Source organism: Callithrix jacchus, chromosome 11 (genome assembly GCF_049354715.1).
Source record: "Callithrix jacchus isolate 240 chromosome 11, calJac240_pri, whole genome shotgun sequence".
Taxonomy (NCBI): Eukaryota; Metazoa; Chordata; class Mammalia; order Primates; family Cebidae; genus Callithrix; species Callithrix jacchus.
Window position 1 is genome coordinate 128,474,180 of NC_133512.1, and position 16,956 is coordinate 128,491,135.

Genomic DNA, 16,956 nt, shown 5'->3' on the forward strand with positions numbered 1-16,956 from the left:
TTCTATTTGAAAAATATGTTTATACTGAAGAATTCTTATAAATATGATGAAAATGTAAAATAAATTAAAGCATAAGAAAAAAGTTATTGGAAATTAATAATTTCAATTTTACTTAAGCATGAATTTCTATTAAGAAATGTAGTTTTGTTTAGAACAATAGTCTGTCATTTAATTCTGTGATAGTCTTCACTTGTTGACACTAATGTACATAATATCTAGGGACTTGTATGCACACCAAGGGCAAAGACTGACTATACAAGCAATTTTACAGAGTAATTTATAAAATGTGTTATGCAGTTATAAAATAAGTAAGGAGTCATAAGATCTCCTGCTAGTTTGAGAGAATAAAAAATAAAGGAAAAAAAAGTAAAGAAATGTGAAATTAGATTTATGTGGCATGCTTTTAAAATCATCAGTTTTATGATATCCTGCTGGTATGGGAAAAATTACATTAGACTCAAATATAAGGGTGACATATTTTGGAATATAAAAACTGTCACTCTGCTGGCTAGGCAGGCTTATATTACTTTTTTTTTAATGTAATATTGATCTATCAAAAGTATTTTTATTCCTATTACCAATACTGAGGTGTTCAACACTCTGGCAAGAAAATTTAAATCTATAGAAAGGTGTTACATTTCATGGCTTGGAAATTTTTCCTTCAATAAAGGAGCACATTGATTGGTTTTGTTCCTACCTGTAGGGAATCCTTAGTGTAAAATGTTTTTTCTTTGTTTCAGGTTTGTTCACTACCTAAGAAAAAAAATAAGAAATACAACTTAGATACATGGTCTGTGCAATAACAAAGCAGTCCATGGAAGACTGAAATATTATTAATAAATATCTGCAGTATCTCCTATATTCATTTGAAAAGTGAAGGATGAGGCAAATTAGATTATTTGAAATCATGCAGAGAAAATCAAGTTTATCTAAGTAAACTGTCTTTAATTGGTTCACTAACAACTAAATGAAGGAATCTTTTGACTCAAGTATTGACTCCCTAAAGAATCTTAAAGGCATGTAGCCTAACCCATCCACTTTGCAGGTCGGGAACACATGTGAAAGTGTTAAGTGACTTTTCTAGTTCACGTAAGTATTACATAATAGCTAATTGAGAATATAAAGTGAACCATATATATAATACATTTAGAAAAAAAGAAGTAGATGTGCAGATACAGGTATGAAATTTATAGAATTAGTACCTTAGACATGTAATGTGAAACCATTAATTATTTGAGAAAACCATTGCAGTATTTTACATAGTTAAAATTCACTTTGAACCAGTAGATATGGGTATATTTTCAATACTTCAGAAAATAATTTTACTGTCTTGACATGTTACAATTGTTTACAATCCATAAAACACACACATAATATTATAGGAGTTCAATACTGAGTTAATGTGAAACAATTAATATAATTATGGATAAATGAAATCATATTATTGCAAGAGCAGCTTCAAAACCAGACTGTTGGATGGTTTCCTTCCTTTTAAACTCAAATGTATTTGCAAAATTGTAGGACAAATAACCATAACAGGGCAGGGATATTCAATAAAATTGTAACAGAACAATTAATTATAACAAAAGAATTTAAATGTAAGTGTTCAGAGTGAACCTACCCATGCTGTTGGCATTGCTTCTGCACCCTAACACTAACACCAACTCTGTCACTTGCCATTTGACTATCGAGTTTCCTACAGGAGCAATGCAGCTGAGTATTGTTTGTCATATATTTTGCATTTCTAATTTTGTACTGTATTTTTTTCTTCTCTATAATTCACTTAATAAAAATTTTAAAACTCTGTTTTAAATTTTAACAAAACAATGGTGAAATTTTCCAAGTAACCTTGAAATACTGTATGAACTGGATGAAGTCACCCATCACTGAAGTGGAAACTGTAGTTACCATTCCGTAGAATTACATGGCATATTAGCTTTAATTTTTCAAAAGGCGAAGTAACTGCATTATTGGAAAACTATGTGATAATGGGTTATAAAATTTTTTAAACCTATAAAGCTTACTATTTATGAAGATAAAAAAACTTTAATTTTGTTAAAAATTGATAAGAGTCAGTGAGACTTTTTTGCTTTTCATTTCCTTCTTTGACATTGTGGAGCATATGGATTGTTTTTAATAAATGTTAATAATGAAAATAATAAAAACATTTTAATAAATGTTATTAATAAAAATTATATTACCATTTCTTAAGCATGTTTTCCATTGTCTATCTTTTTAAAATCTTTATTTAATGTTTTGAATTGTCTCATCATTGTTGTATACATTTATGTGGTACAATGTGATGTTTCAATGGATGTATACAATGTGAAATACTTAAATGAAGCTACTTAACATTTCCACCACCTCGCTTCATTTTTTTGTGGTGAGACATTTAAAATTTATTTAGTTATTCTGAATTATAACATACAATATTATTGACTACAATCACTCTGCTATGTTGTCCATCACTGAAAACTTTGAAAGCATATATTCTTAGATACACAGACACAGGGAGTATTGTACACTTGATATAATATCAACAACTAAGATAATAACTTGGCAAATAAATTTATCCATAAACAAATTTTACTCATAATTATTGCAGTGCTAAACTAAATAAGATGGACTTGGTCTTGAGCATTAAATGTCAAGAAATTAAATCTTCATAGTCCTGGTGAGGCAATGTGGAGTCCATTGAGGATTCTTCAGAGGAAACATTTTACCTTTATTGACCTCCTCCTCTTCCTTCAGTGAAGGTCTAGGGATTGAATGGAAGCTTTTCAACTAAACTCATTTATAACATACGCAGAAGAAGGGAGCCAAATTGTGAATCACAAAGAGGATTGTGCTTCTGATTCAACACCTGTAGCATTTATCTTCTTTTAACTTTTCAGTCTCATTTTTCAAAGATAAAATAATGGATTAAAATAGAAGTATGCATAGGAGATAGCTCATTCTTTTATTTAGATCTATTTGTTCTCTTTTGGAATCGAGGACAGAATGCAGTGGTTAACAAAATCAGCAAGTTGTCCATTTAGGTTGACTTTTCTTCCAGGATTTCAGGTTCTCAAAACAGAAGTTAATGAACAAGGGAAATGGTTGCAAGAAAATAATAATACGTCAAGCTTATTTCTCTGTCTGCTTTGATCTAAATTTCATATGTTGTTCTTGTTCTTTTAACTTTTTCTCATATACCATTTAGTAACACTGAAGTTGATGGGAAGAAAAACAGAATTTTCTTTCTTTGAAAATAAAAACTTTTTTTATTTTGGCAAAAAGAACATGGAAAGTGTCAGTGATTGAAATAATTTTCAAGCATTTGTTTTAAAATATTGTATTATTAAATCTTCTATTTTTTTATTTAGGTGCGTGAATAAGGTTTACATTAACACAGATAATAGCTGTTCTTTTCCAGACTGCTGTGTCCATAGGAAGTAACTGCCATTTTAGCACAGGCAGGAAAGGGGATGCAATTTGTGAAATGAGAAAAAAATATTTCAGAGCCTCAAATTTTGGTATAGAGAAGCCTTACTGTGGTTCATTTTCTCTGAATTGGTCATTGGTACTTGACTCTAGTATTGCTAACTCCAAAAGTAATTGCTAACCGAAAAGTACATCAGTTTGTGTATGAGAAAGTCATACAGTGTTCTAGAAATATTAGCCACTAATTATAATTTCACCTGTCTTTCTGACCTATAATTTAAGAATCAGAAGTGTGAAGCTACAGCAGGTTCCCACCATCTTGCTCTGCAGATTCCTCAGAAACCTGTACTTCTGAGGTGCTTAACAGCAGCACTTTAGCAGTGCCTTGCCTTGTGTGTTCTCAATGAATATTTTATACATTTTCTGTGGGACTTGAAAATAAGCCAAGCAAAGTAGTGATTCTGTTACTGTTCTCCAAACTTGAACAGTATAACATTATATAAAAGAAATGAGCAGCTTTCTGGAAAGAATTTTCACAGTAGAAGTCACTAACATCAGTGAGCTGGCTTTATTTTTGGCAGCAATGCCTTTGAACACCTGTTCCTTGTTCCACAGTTTGATTTAAAATTCATTTTTATAATTTTCCAATGTATCAATCTATCTACAAAAATGTCAGGTTTTCTTGCATTGGTCAAGAACTTTGAAAAAGATCAGGAAAAAGTAAAGTACACACGAATCAATGACTTAGGAAGGAGTCTAAAATCAGGTGCACAGGCTCTATTATTTACTTGGTTTGGGCTATTTTTAGTGCAGCGTTACTACATGAAAGAAGCTGGGTACTGGTGAAGAACAAAAACAGAGTCCTCATTTCTCTTGCTCAGAGAATCTTTCCTGCCCCTGGTATGAACATTAAGGCAGAATACTTGGCTTGTGTGGTCATTCTTAGATACTGAAAAGTCTTCTGCTCAGTTTGTTCACTAACTAGTATCAGTTTAGCAATTCATATATTCGTTACAGTTTCAACATTCCAATAATTTAAGTATATTTAAAGTTAAAATTTCTCCCTCTCCCAATTCTGTTCTGCTTTAGACTGATTGTATATGGAGGAAAATAAGAGAATTAATAGTTAAATTTTTTCTTTTTTTCCATTTGGATCATTAACTCCCCAGTTTGCTAATTCTAGATTCATAAAAGTGGAATATGGATGGGGTGAATGAAAAGCAGCTGTTGGAACTCTCTGGGCTTGGTTCATGTTTAAAGCTGACACACTCTCACAGTGGATGGTGCTCGGGTGGTGCGTAGGTAAGATCACCAGGTGAAAGGCTCCGAGACAGAAATTTGCATGTAGGAAATGTATTGCAGAACACTCCAGAAACACTTTCAATGAAGTAAAGGGTGCAGGATTAGGTAGATGGAGAGGCTGAGTTGTGATGCAGTGGCAACAGAGGCCTCAGTTGATCTCACAGGAAGCCCTGAAACTGAGATAGCCTTTTAGAGTTGACCAAACTTGAATAAAGGAGGCTAGATGTTTGCATCTCCACATTCTTCAGAAGGATCAGCTATTCCACATGATCTGTCCTTGCAGGTCCTTCAACACAGAGCAAATTTTGTAGGGAAACTCAGCTATGAGCCATATTGATACTTTGGGTCCCTTTCTATCCATTTAAACTTTGACCCTCTGCCCATCAGGGCAAAAAATAAAAATAAAATAAATTTTTAAAAATGGCTTGATTTTCCATTTCCCTAGTATACAGTTACCTGAACAAATAGTCATAGATATCCTTGGGGTAATCATTACTTCAGACAATTTCCACAGTTACAGTGCCCTTTTTTCTTGGAATCTGGCCTCTCCTTTAGTCAATGAGTTTCAAGTATGATAACTGCTTTGAGGCTGGAAACTGATAAGAGATTGTTACTTTTTATTGAAGCATTGTCTTCCATTTTCTGATCATTCATTCTTAATTTCATTTGTTCATATAAACAAAACAGTATCTTTATTGCCTGTGCATCCATATTGTGCTTTGAAACACTGTGGTTTTTTATTTATTTTATATATATATAATATATAGAAATAATATATATATAATATATATAAAGGAATATATATATAATATATAAAAAAGGAATATATATATATATTCCTTCTTTTTTGCACTTTAGGTTCTGGGGTACATGTGCAAAACATGCAGGATTGTTGCATAGGTACATATATGGCAATGTGGTTTGCTGCATCTATTCCCCCATCAACTATATCTGGAATTTCTCCCCATATTATCTCTCCCCAACTTCCCACCCACCGCTGTCCCTCCCCTATTCCTCCCCAACAGACCCCAGTGTGTGATGCTCCTCTCCTTGCATCCATGTGGACTCATTGTTCAACACCCACCTATGAGTGAGAACATGTGGTGTTTGTTTTTCTATTCTTGTGTCAGCCTGCTGAGAATGACGGTTTCCAGATTCGTCATGTGCCTACAAAGGACACAAACTAATCATTTTATTTGGCTGCATAGTATTCCATGGTGTATATGTGCTACATTTTCCTTGTCCAGTTTATCATCTGTGGGCATTGGGGTTGGTTCCAGGTCTTTGCTATTGTAAACAGTGCCGCAATGAACATATGTGTGTCTCTTAGCAGAACAGGCAACCCTGGCTGTCATTTCAAAAACTTGTCACCTATTGTGTAATTGCATCCACCTTTCCTGTGGCTATGGAATACTGTCATTTGTCCTATATTATATTAGTATTTCTTTATTCTCATTGCTATTGGGGAGTCCATTTCTAAAACTGAATCACTTACTACCAAGACTAACACTCCCATCTCTAACTCTCTTAACATTGGTAAATTCACCTCCTCTGGCAGGTTGCTTAGGATCCTCTACCCCTTTTCAGTTTAAGCCTTATTAAGAAGGACTCTAACATCTGATCTATAAGAAACATATTCTTTGGGCAACTTTCATTTATTGAATCAGCCTTTCCTTCAGCTGATTAAGACTTTCTCAGATAGATATTTATGCTTTTTATGCTTTTAAATTTGTCAGTTGAGTGTTGAATACTCATCTTGCACTGTTTATATTCCAAAAGAAATATGAATCCCCTTTCACTGAGGTGAATAGGAGGTACCACCACCTCTCCCCACTATGGTGAGGGAACTCTAGACATACTACCAATGCTCTTTATGAAGGTCTCTTGAATATCCAGAGCCATCTTGGCCACTCCTGGATGGTTTAGTGGAATTCAGGTGGTCAGCTAAGAATTAAATTGGTCTTGGCAACTTCCTTAACAAGTTTTCCTTTGGTTGTCTAATACATTTTTGTTGAATAATAAAGTACTATTTGGAGCCTCAGATATGCCGAGAAAAGGAGAGCCAGGGAGAGAGAGAGAGAGATTTTAAAAATCACGTTACATGTCTAATGAGAATCTTGAGTAATTAAAGTTTATAATCAATAACATTTTATTTGGTATAAGCATGAAATCTGTGGTATGTTTGAACAACATATTAATGACAGTTTCAAGCACTTATTTGTATGGTGTAATATTATAAGTCCTGTAAACATTACAATGAGTAACCTTGCATCCTTAACTTCCTCTTAATGCTTTACCAGGGAAAACTGTAGGCTTTGTAGGACCTAAAACTTATATAATTTAGGGCTCTTTTAAAGGAAAATAATACAAAATTACAAAAGGAAAATTAATTCAAAAAGTGAATATATATTTAGAATGAGAAAAGTAAATACTAATAAGATTTTTTAAAGCTAATCAAGATCACACAATCTGGATAACAAGATAATTTCATTAATTGCTTTTCTAACATGGTTTATAATTTATATTTTTACACTTTAGCTGTATAGTCTTTGATAGTCCCTTCATACCATAATTTTAATACTAATTTCTTTAGCGAGAAAAGAAAGATGATTCAGTGTTTCCTAAGCAAAAAAACTTAAACATTTTTTGATATTATTCATCAATTTAAAATTATTCCCTTTAAGCCTCTCAACCCATTATTAGTAACGTACTATACATTTTTATGATTGTTCTCAAATTTGTAACAAGCTTTATCGACATTTTTTCACTTATAAGCTGCATGAGCACAGCTTTCAAATAACCTTGTGTACTCATTAACTAGTGTATAAGCAATGTCATGGCTTTAGTGGCATATTAATTACTTTCATGTTATCTTGTTGTCTTAGTTCATGCTGGGCTGCTATAACAAAATGTCACAGGCTGGGTAATTTATAAACAATAGAGATTTATTTTGGCTCATGGTTCTGGAGGCCAAGAAGTACAAGATTGTGGGGCTGAATCTGTTAAAGGCTTTCTTGCTACATTATAAGATGACAGAAGGCATCACATGGTGAGAGAGGTGAGAGAAAAAGAGAGAGGGAATGGGTTGAACTCATTCTTTTTTTTTTTTAGACGGAGTTTCGCTCTTGTTACCCAGGCTGGAGTGCAATGGCACGATCTCGGCTCACCGCAACCTCTGCCTCCTGGGTTCAGGCAATTATCCTGCCTCAGCCTCCTGAGTAGCTGGGATTACAGGCACACGCCACCATGCCCAGCTAATTTTTTGTATTTTTAGTAGAGACGGGGCTTCACCATGTTGACCAGGATGGTCTTGACCTCTTGACCTCGTGATCCACCCACTTCAGCCTCCCAAAGTGCTGGGATTACAGGTTTGAGCCGCCGCACCCGGCCCGAACTCATCCTTTTAAGAGGAAGCTACTCAGTCCATTCATGAGAGCAGAGCCCTCATGACATAATCATCCCTTAAAGGTCCCACTTCTCAACACTGTCACACTGTGGATTAAGTTTTCAATTCATAAACTATGAGGGACACATGTAAACCATAGCATATGTCAATGTAGTATTTAATAAATATTTAATCCAATATTTTAATTATTTTTGGCAGTGGACTCTCATCTATCCAAATACTTACATAGCTCTATCATTGGGAAAAAAAATAACAGAATTAGAAAGATGTCTGCTTTCTGTAATGTATGCTCATCAGAAAATTTTCTGATCTGTAATATGGTGTCTGAGTAGATTTAGTCATGAAAATTGAAGTCCCAGTATAAATGACATATACCCATTCTCTTACCAGTCCCAGTTTCATAATAAATGTGTAAAGATACATTGTAGTACAAGGATCTGTCCATTTCTCAAGAACAAAATACTTTGAAGTGGAAGAGGAAAAACATTGATAAAATTAAGGAGTTAAAAACTGGAACTTAGATATACATAGCAGTGTGTTGATATGCAAATGTCATGAACGTTTTGAACAACATAGACAAACAGCCTCTCTCTTACACTCGATACACTTGAATTATGAAGAATAGCATTTTAAATGTACTTAGAAGAATAAAGTAGGCTATATTTGCTATATTTATCATAATGTTAATTAATAGAAAAAATATGATTTGCCAACTCATATGGATGTTATTTATATACAAATCTTGATGAAAATAAGAAAATTAAGGAAGAAAAAGACAAGTTTGAGGCATCGTCAGGAGGGTTGTTCAGAACACAACACAGGTCTGAAAGGCTTCTGCCCTACTGGGACTGTGTGTTGAGTGAGAGGAAACAGGGTCTATTGAACCCATCAGCAGTGTGGAAGATGAATAGGGAGAGTGCCAAAAGAAATTTCATTGCTGGAAAACACCATCTGCTGCAGCCTACTCACTAATTGCTAGTATGTCTTTAGCCTTTTGTTAGTAATGACTTCCAAGATTACTAAATGGCAAATGCATAGGGGTGTGTGTGTGTGTGTGTGTGTGTGTGTTAACCATTACAAGTCCTTTAACATCTTTTGGTTTCAAAAACAAACATAAAACTTTTATATAAATATGCACTTCACTTTATAATTAAGGTCCCTAGAGATAGCTAGTAGGAGCCACAGGGTAGGTGTTTATCAAGTGCCTAATGTGTCCTACTCAGTGTTATATACTCAGGTACAGGGATTTTAACCCAAGTGCTGTGTATTTTCCAACAGCAAAATTTCAAGCAAATTAAAAAAGGTTTCTCTTTAGTCCAACTGAGTGTAAATATGAGACTCAATTGTCACTGATACAGCTTCCGTATCTTCTCCTAAATATAAGAGAATCGCTCTGAATGCCTTTTCAGGACTTGTGCTGCTTTCTCTGAGGACCAAGCAGCTGTAATTTCTCAGAAATAGACCCTTCTTATTGTCCTGCTTCTGCTTTCACTTTCAATGAAAAAAAACTAAAAAGAGGTTGTCATGATTTACTCTTCTTTTCACTTCTTGCTTTAAAAGCGGTTGTCATAAATGAGGATTTAGTTCTCCAAATATTTGATTTAGAAACCTCAAATTTTAGATTCTCATCATTGTGTTGACTCAGAGGACTCAAAGAATTTTTAGAAAAAGGAGTCATTTTATTTCTTTTATGTCCTTCATATTTGTGGTTAGCTCTTCTTCCTCTTTCTTCATGACATTTTTTCCCTCCAAGATATATTGCATTTTTCCTTCAGGATATATTGCAATAGTTTTTGAAATTACTCATTGCTGCTTTCCAATTATTCATTTTACTTTTGATCTCTGCATGTTTCTGATGTTTGTGTATCTTCTTTTGTGAATTTATTGAGCTATATTTTAAATATAATGAAACAAAATTCTTAATTGTTAAATAAGTTTTAGCTATTGCATTTAAAAAAAATTCGAGCTCTATGTGACTATTCTAGATTATTTGCATTTTCATAAAAATTTCAACATCAGCTTATCTTTTTTTAAAAAAAGACTTTGGCTTTTTAAAAAAATTAAAACAACATATCAGCATGATGAGAATAGACATGATAAAAATTGAGTCTCCTAACTTATGTATATGGTATAGTTCTGTGTTAATTTACAACAATTTTTATGTAATTTGTAATTTTTTACTCTGCAATAATTTTAGAAAGTTGCAAAATAATAAAAAAAATTCTGCTATACCTTTCAACCAGATTCCCATAATACTATCATCTTACATATTTATAGTACAATTATTACAAGTAAGACACTAACATTGATAAAATATTGTTAAAGAACTTACCGATGGTATTTGATCTTCATCATTTTCCTATACATATCCTATTTCTTTTCCATGATCCAATACAGGGTTCCACATTGCATTTAGTCATCATGCCTAATTAATTTCCTCACACATGTGGCTTTTTCTTTCATGACCTTGACACTTCCAAAAGGTATACTCCAGTTATTTTTTAGAATGGCCCTGAATTTGGATTTTTGATGTTTTCTCATATTTAAACTGTAGCTATTCATTTTGGCAAGTATAAAACAGAAGTGATACTTTAACATTCTCAGTTCATCTTATCAATAGATATATGTTGTCAATTTATCTTATTACTAGTGGTATTACCTTTGATCACTTGGTTAAAGCAATACCAGTTAAATTGTTTTCCAATACATAGTTATTTTACTCTTTGTAGTCATCTCTTGGGATGATTCCTTCTGACTGTGTAAATATCTTATTTCTCATTGTATTTTTATCCACCAATTTTAGCTTTCATTACTGATTAGCATCCACAACAGTTGTTAGCAACATGTTTTTGATTTCCATTATTTACTCTTCATTTTAAAATTGAAATTCTATCTAGAAGAAGAGATGTTTCTTCTTTCCATTTTGTATCTGTCTGTCTGCATTTATTTGCATCAAAATATATTCATAAATACTTATTTTATTGTAAGAGATATATGACCTTTCTATCATTACTGAATTTGTTGCTCAAATTTTGAAGCTTGGCCATTGGTAACTCCTTTATAATTAATTCTTGTGTCCTTCTGACATGTTCACATTAATTATATTTTTTAATACTTCACACTATCTGGATAAGATTCATATGTTTTCACTATGCCAAACCTGATAAAGTCTCTCTCCAAAGAGCCATGATTCTTCTTATCAGAGAATGACATTTACAAGCCAAGATCTGAGCAGTTAGTATGCTCGTTGTACTGGATTGTCTTTGCTTCTAAGACCCTTGGACAGAGCTAAGAAATATATCTATATATTCTCAAATACATACATGTACACAAAAATTACTATTTCTATAGCTATTTGATAGCTATTTTTCTCTTTTCTTATATACTTTTAATTTAATTTCACTATGATTAAAGAGCACAATTTGTGTCCTTTGAGTTGTTGTTTTTAGAATTGCTGTATGGTCCAGAATATGGCTTCTGAAATATGTCTATTCTGGAATAGATATTCAAAAAAGAATTCATCTGTTAAGTAAATTATTTCTATTTTCCATACTTTATTTTCTTCATTCATAGAGAGCCACTACTTCATTTCTGGCTCTGCCATTTAATAACTGTGAATCTAGATATTTTACATAATTTCTCATGAAGTTTCTGCCTCTTGAAATGATGATTATAATAATAAACATATTTCAGAATTGTGATGGCAAGATATATGAAGGCTATTTACATTTGGTGTCAACCTCAGGTTAAGAAAACAGACTATAAACTGAAGAAGCAAATATGATATAAAGAGATGATATTTGAAATGAGAGTTGCTTATGTAAATAATGTGGTTAGAAAGTTGAATAAAGACTAAAAAAATAGAAGTATCATCTAAAATTGTATTGTGACCAGTGCTACTAAAAGGGAAATATCTCTGTTCAAATGGTATCAAAATATATTAAGGACAATTGAATAATTTAAAACCAATATCTGCCAAAGAAAAAAAGGCATACAAGGAAAGAAAAAAGAATAAGAGTTTGTGTGTGTGTGTGTGTGTGTGTGTGTGTGTGTGTAGTGGGATTTCGGAGGAGTAGGGACAAAGAAAATAAGAATCAGCCACCTTTGAGTAAATATTACAGCATTCTGGAGCTACTAAAGAAAGGGCCCCTGCAACTATTCACCTGCTGATGTGCTCTTTATAATGAATAATTTGTCACATTTTAAAGGAGTACATTGGGTTCCTGAAGACACTCATAGTATTAAGCACTGAATAAAAGAGAATTTGCAGATACAGTTATAAAAATGGGAAAAGTAGCAAATATCATTTTGTGAAGCTATATCTGTGTGTCACGAGAGAACAAAATAGATAGGTAAATAGAAGGAAATTATATTCTGCCATAGTCAGGAAAAAGGAAAGATACTTGATATAATTTGATCAAAACCATTAGATACAATTAGATATCAGAGATATGCCATGCCATTACTCAATTTGTTGCTCAAACACTGAAAGCGTGGCCATTGGTAACTCCTTTATAATTAATTCTTGTGTCCTTCTGACATGTTCACATTAATTATATTTTTTAATACTTCACACTATCTGGATAAGATTCTTATGTTTTCACTATGCCAAACCTGATAAAGTCCTCTCCAAAGAGCCATGATTCTTCTTATCAGAGAACGACATTTAAAAGCCATTGAATTTGTATGGAGATGTGTTATGGACAGAATGTTTGTGTCTTGCCCACAAAATCCCTCTACAGGAACTGCAACCCAGTATGTCTGTAATTGGAGAAACGGCCGATAAGGAGTTAATCAGGGTTAAACAAGGTCATAAGGTTAAGGCCTTAATCTGGTAGAATTGGGGGCTTGTAACAAGAGGAAGATATCTGGTAGAATTGGGGGCTTATAATAAGAGGAAGATATTTCTCTCTCTCTCTCTCTCTCTCTCTCTCTCTCTCTCTCTCTCTCTCTCCTCTCTCTCTCTCTCTCTCTCTCTCTCTCTCCTCTCTCTCTCTCCACACACGCGATGAAAAGGTCATGTGAGCACACAGCAAGCTGGCAGTTGACTCTAAACCAAGAAAAAAAGGCCTCAGATGAAACACCCTGATCTTGGACTTCTCAGCCTCTAAAGCTATGAGAAAATGAATTTCTATTGTTTAAGCCACCCAGTCTATGGTATTTTATTATGGCAGTCTAAGGAGACTAATACGGAATATAATGATTAATTCTCCCACACAGGATTAAGGAAGCCCAGAATGGCAAAAGAGCATGGCACAGATGCTGTGCTGATTTGAACCACCCTAATATAGTCATACAATAAGCACTACAGTGGAAATGGTAGAAGGACTACAGGGACAGGCATTTTAAATATGCTAATACATAATTAATTTTGGAGAAAATTTTAATAAAATACATTTTAACACTGGTCAGAGGATCAAATAAATAATTGCTGATTAAGCATGAGACATTCACTTTACAAGACAAACACATGCAAAGAGGTAATGGAATCCAAAGAAAGTTTTTAGAGTAAAACAATAACAATAGTATTGAGGTTATTTGAGTTATACAAATTTTATTTTGTCAACTTGAAAATGGAGATGATATGATTCTTCCTACTTACTTGAAAAAGGTATTGTGTATTTTCAGTAAGTTTTTGAAATTTTATTATAAAATATTGAGGATCATAAAAATTCCAGTCATTATTTTATATAAAGGATGTGAGCAGAAAATGCATAAAGTTATGAAGAGGCTAAATTTAGTAAATGATAGTTATGAATATTTTCCAATAACAGAATGTATAATCCTATTATTGTAGCTCTTGTCAGTAACCCTAGAAAATTATGGGATGTATTTAGTAAGAAAGAAATATACATACTATGGAAAACTCAAGGCACACTAATTTAAGTGAAATTGTTTTAAATTTGGAATTTCTACATTTAGAAGGTGAATGCTGAGTTGAAATACTCATAATATTATTACGCTGAAGAGAAATAACTTTTAGATATGGAGAATATGGAGAACATAACAGTAGTTTGATCATCAAACCCAAGAATTAATAGGATAAATAAAAAAGAAAAGAGAAATATGATTAAATGTCTAAAATGATAAAATAGGACACACAGAACATGGGGATGAGGACATTAAAACTTGTCTATGAGAACTTGCAGAACATTACCACGAGGGGTATAACAAAGATAGTACTTCAGGTGTTTAATTTAAATTTCTGATAAGTTCAAAATTGTCACCACAGACAATTAAGAGCAATAAAAATAACAGATTATGGGGTAGAGGAAAAAGAGCTGCATTCAGTCTTTGAGTTTGCCATGGTAACAAAATGTTGAGAGATTTACAGTTGAATAGATCTGGTAAGTGCCTGGACAAGCCCTTGTGCTATGGGACAGTTATCCCTCACAATGGTAAGGTTGAGTGCAATGTCTGTAAGAGCACAGAAGAGAAATATGTTTGCTGAAAGTACTGAAATTCATGGTACAGGAGGTGACTCACAGTGAATCTTTGAGTGTATTAACTAGACAAGGGGAAAATAATTATGGGGTAAAGGAAGAGTGCAACAAAGCAAGGAGGCAGAGAAATGAATGGCTTGCTTGGAAAATGGCAAGCAGTTTATCCTAGATATATCAGACAGTTCTCATTATGTCCAACAAAAACAAAGGTATAAAAATACATTATAAATTAGTTCTCAGGAATGCATGAAAAGAAAAATTATAAAACAAGATCAGGGAATTTTAGGACTACATATGAAGCCATTTTGGTGTATTAAAAATGTGAATTATTTCTAAGTGTGAAGATCACAAGGAGAATAACACAGATAATATATTATGAAATGCAGAATGAAGTAGGAATGTCAAGGACTAAAAATCCAAGGTGAGTGAGCTTATAAGTAAGTGACAGGCAGTATTAAAGTTTACTTTGGTGTTGGCAATGCATATAAATGATGAGACGTTAGAAATTCTGTAAATTGATTAGTGCACTGGGACTGTATCTTGAACCCAAATGGTCAAAGGAAACCTGCATACAAAGAACAGAAAAACACAGCTTCCCATGTTTACTTTTATAGGGTGAATGTGGAGACCAGATGCTTTCTGTCAAGGCCTGTTCTGTGCCTCCACTTCCTTTCCATCACAGGAGGCAGCTCTGTTGAGTTCAGCAAGAAAATTACTGATTATACTATAAAATTAGATGTTGAACTATTGTCCTCCTTCTAGTTCTAATTAACACTTACATGATTTAATACACTTCTAACCATAGCATTCCGAATTCTTTACAACAATGTTTCATATACTTTTAATTAAAAGAGATGAAAAATGGAGAATAGATCACAATGAAAATAGTTTAAAATTTGGCTGAAGATGTTATCAACATTTGTTATTTTATATTTCTATTTCCTGATATATAAAATAGATAGATTTGACAAAATGATGTATATAGCTCCTCCAGCTTTAAACTTCTTTTAATATATGGATTTGGAAATTTTAAAAGCTGGCAGAGCTTTAAAAATATCAAAGTGATTTCTGAATGCCAAAATTAAATTACACATTCATTTCAAAAATTTTAATTTAACTTTTTCATTATTAAGTGAACTAAGTATTACATTATTGTAATGCATTAAGAGGTGGGGCAATGCAACAATGAAATGAGCTACACTATATATTCAGATGTGTATCATTAATGCTTTAATATTCACACATACACTTTCTAGAGTCAAAAAATAGAGAAAAATTATTGGATATTTTTGTTTCAAGCGTCTACAGAACCATCTCTGGCACCTGAGTTTATGCCTGTTTCAGCCCTGAAGCCAGAGAGATTCTGTATTATAAAGACAGGATGGTCATGACTATATAAAGAGTTACCCAGAATGGTCAAAAAAAGATCTGGTTAATCAAATATTCAGAGTAACAGAGGCTAAGATATATCTGCCAAGTAAATCCCTATCCCATCTACCAGCCTTTCCTATGCACACACAGTTGGATGAGTTAATATTCTCTCTTCCAGAATAAATGTGGAAATTAGATCTATTTTCAACCATCCCTGGAGGATCTGCTCAGAGGTGCAACTTGTCTGTGCTCCTCTTTTTTTGATTGTGCTCTGCAGAAACTTAAGCCATACTGGCTACTGGCCATCACCTGGACATGAGCATTTCCCTTTCCACAGAGGCCAAAGGGAAACTTACTATCCAATAGCCCACCTCACTCTCCTCTTACCTCTCTTTATTTTCTGCAACATTACATCAGAAGGTTGTGTGCGAGAGGTTAGACAGAATCTTGTGCAATAAATATACCAGGGTGCAAAATAATAAATACCACATTCCTTTTTAATTTTCTGATCCATGCTAACTCTGTTCCATGTAACCACTTTCTGTATAAAGAGATGAGATAATTTTTTTTCAGTCATGTACTTTGGGATAAGGTAAGAGAAATTATTTGCTCTCTAAAATCCATCTAATACTGCAGTACAAAGACTTATTTCTCTCTCATACAACCTCCTGTAGGTATGCTCACTGATCTATGGGCCCTTGAAGATGGCTACTCTGTTGCCTTTGTGCCTGACTTAGATTCAATTATTGGCTCAGGAATAAGACTGAAGCACCTAAGTACAGCTAACAAGAGGGCAGCACCTCATAGTCACCCCCTTCAAGCACCTGTCCCCTACCTTACAAAAGTTATTGGGAAGCATGATTTCCCAATAGAATGAAAGTCCTTCAAAATCTCAATCCCTTCCCAGTCACTGTGGGAAGCTCTCAAAACACTTCTACTCCTGCATTCACACCTCCAGCCTAGGTGTTTTGTTTTGTTTTGTTGTTTTAATTAAAGCAATAAAAGACCGGA

At 33.4% G+C, this 16,956-nt stretch overlaps 1 long non-coding RNA gene across 1 annotated transcript in view; it reads right to left on the bottom strand.

Moving 5' to 3' along the window:
* Window positions 1-643: 643 nt before the first annotated feature.
* Window positions 644-16,956, bottom strand: part of LOC128928475 (uncharacterized) — a 263,914-nt gene continuing 247,601 nt past the window's right edge. Inside the window, exon 6 of the long non-coding RNA XR_008473501.2 lies at window positions 644-753. This is a non-coding gene — a long non-coding RNA (uncharacterized LOC128928475). The remainder of the gene's footprint in view (window positions 754-16,956) is intronic.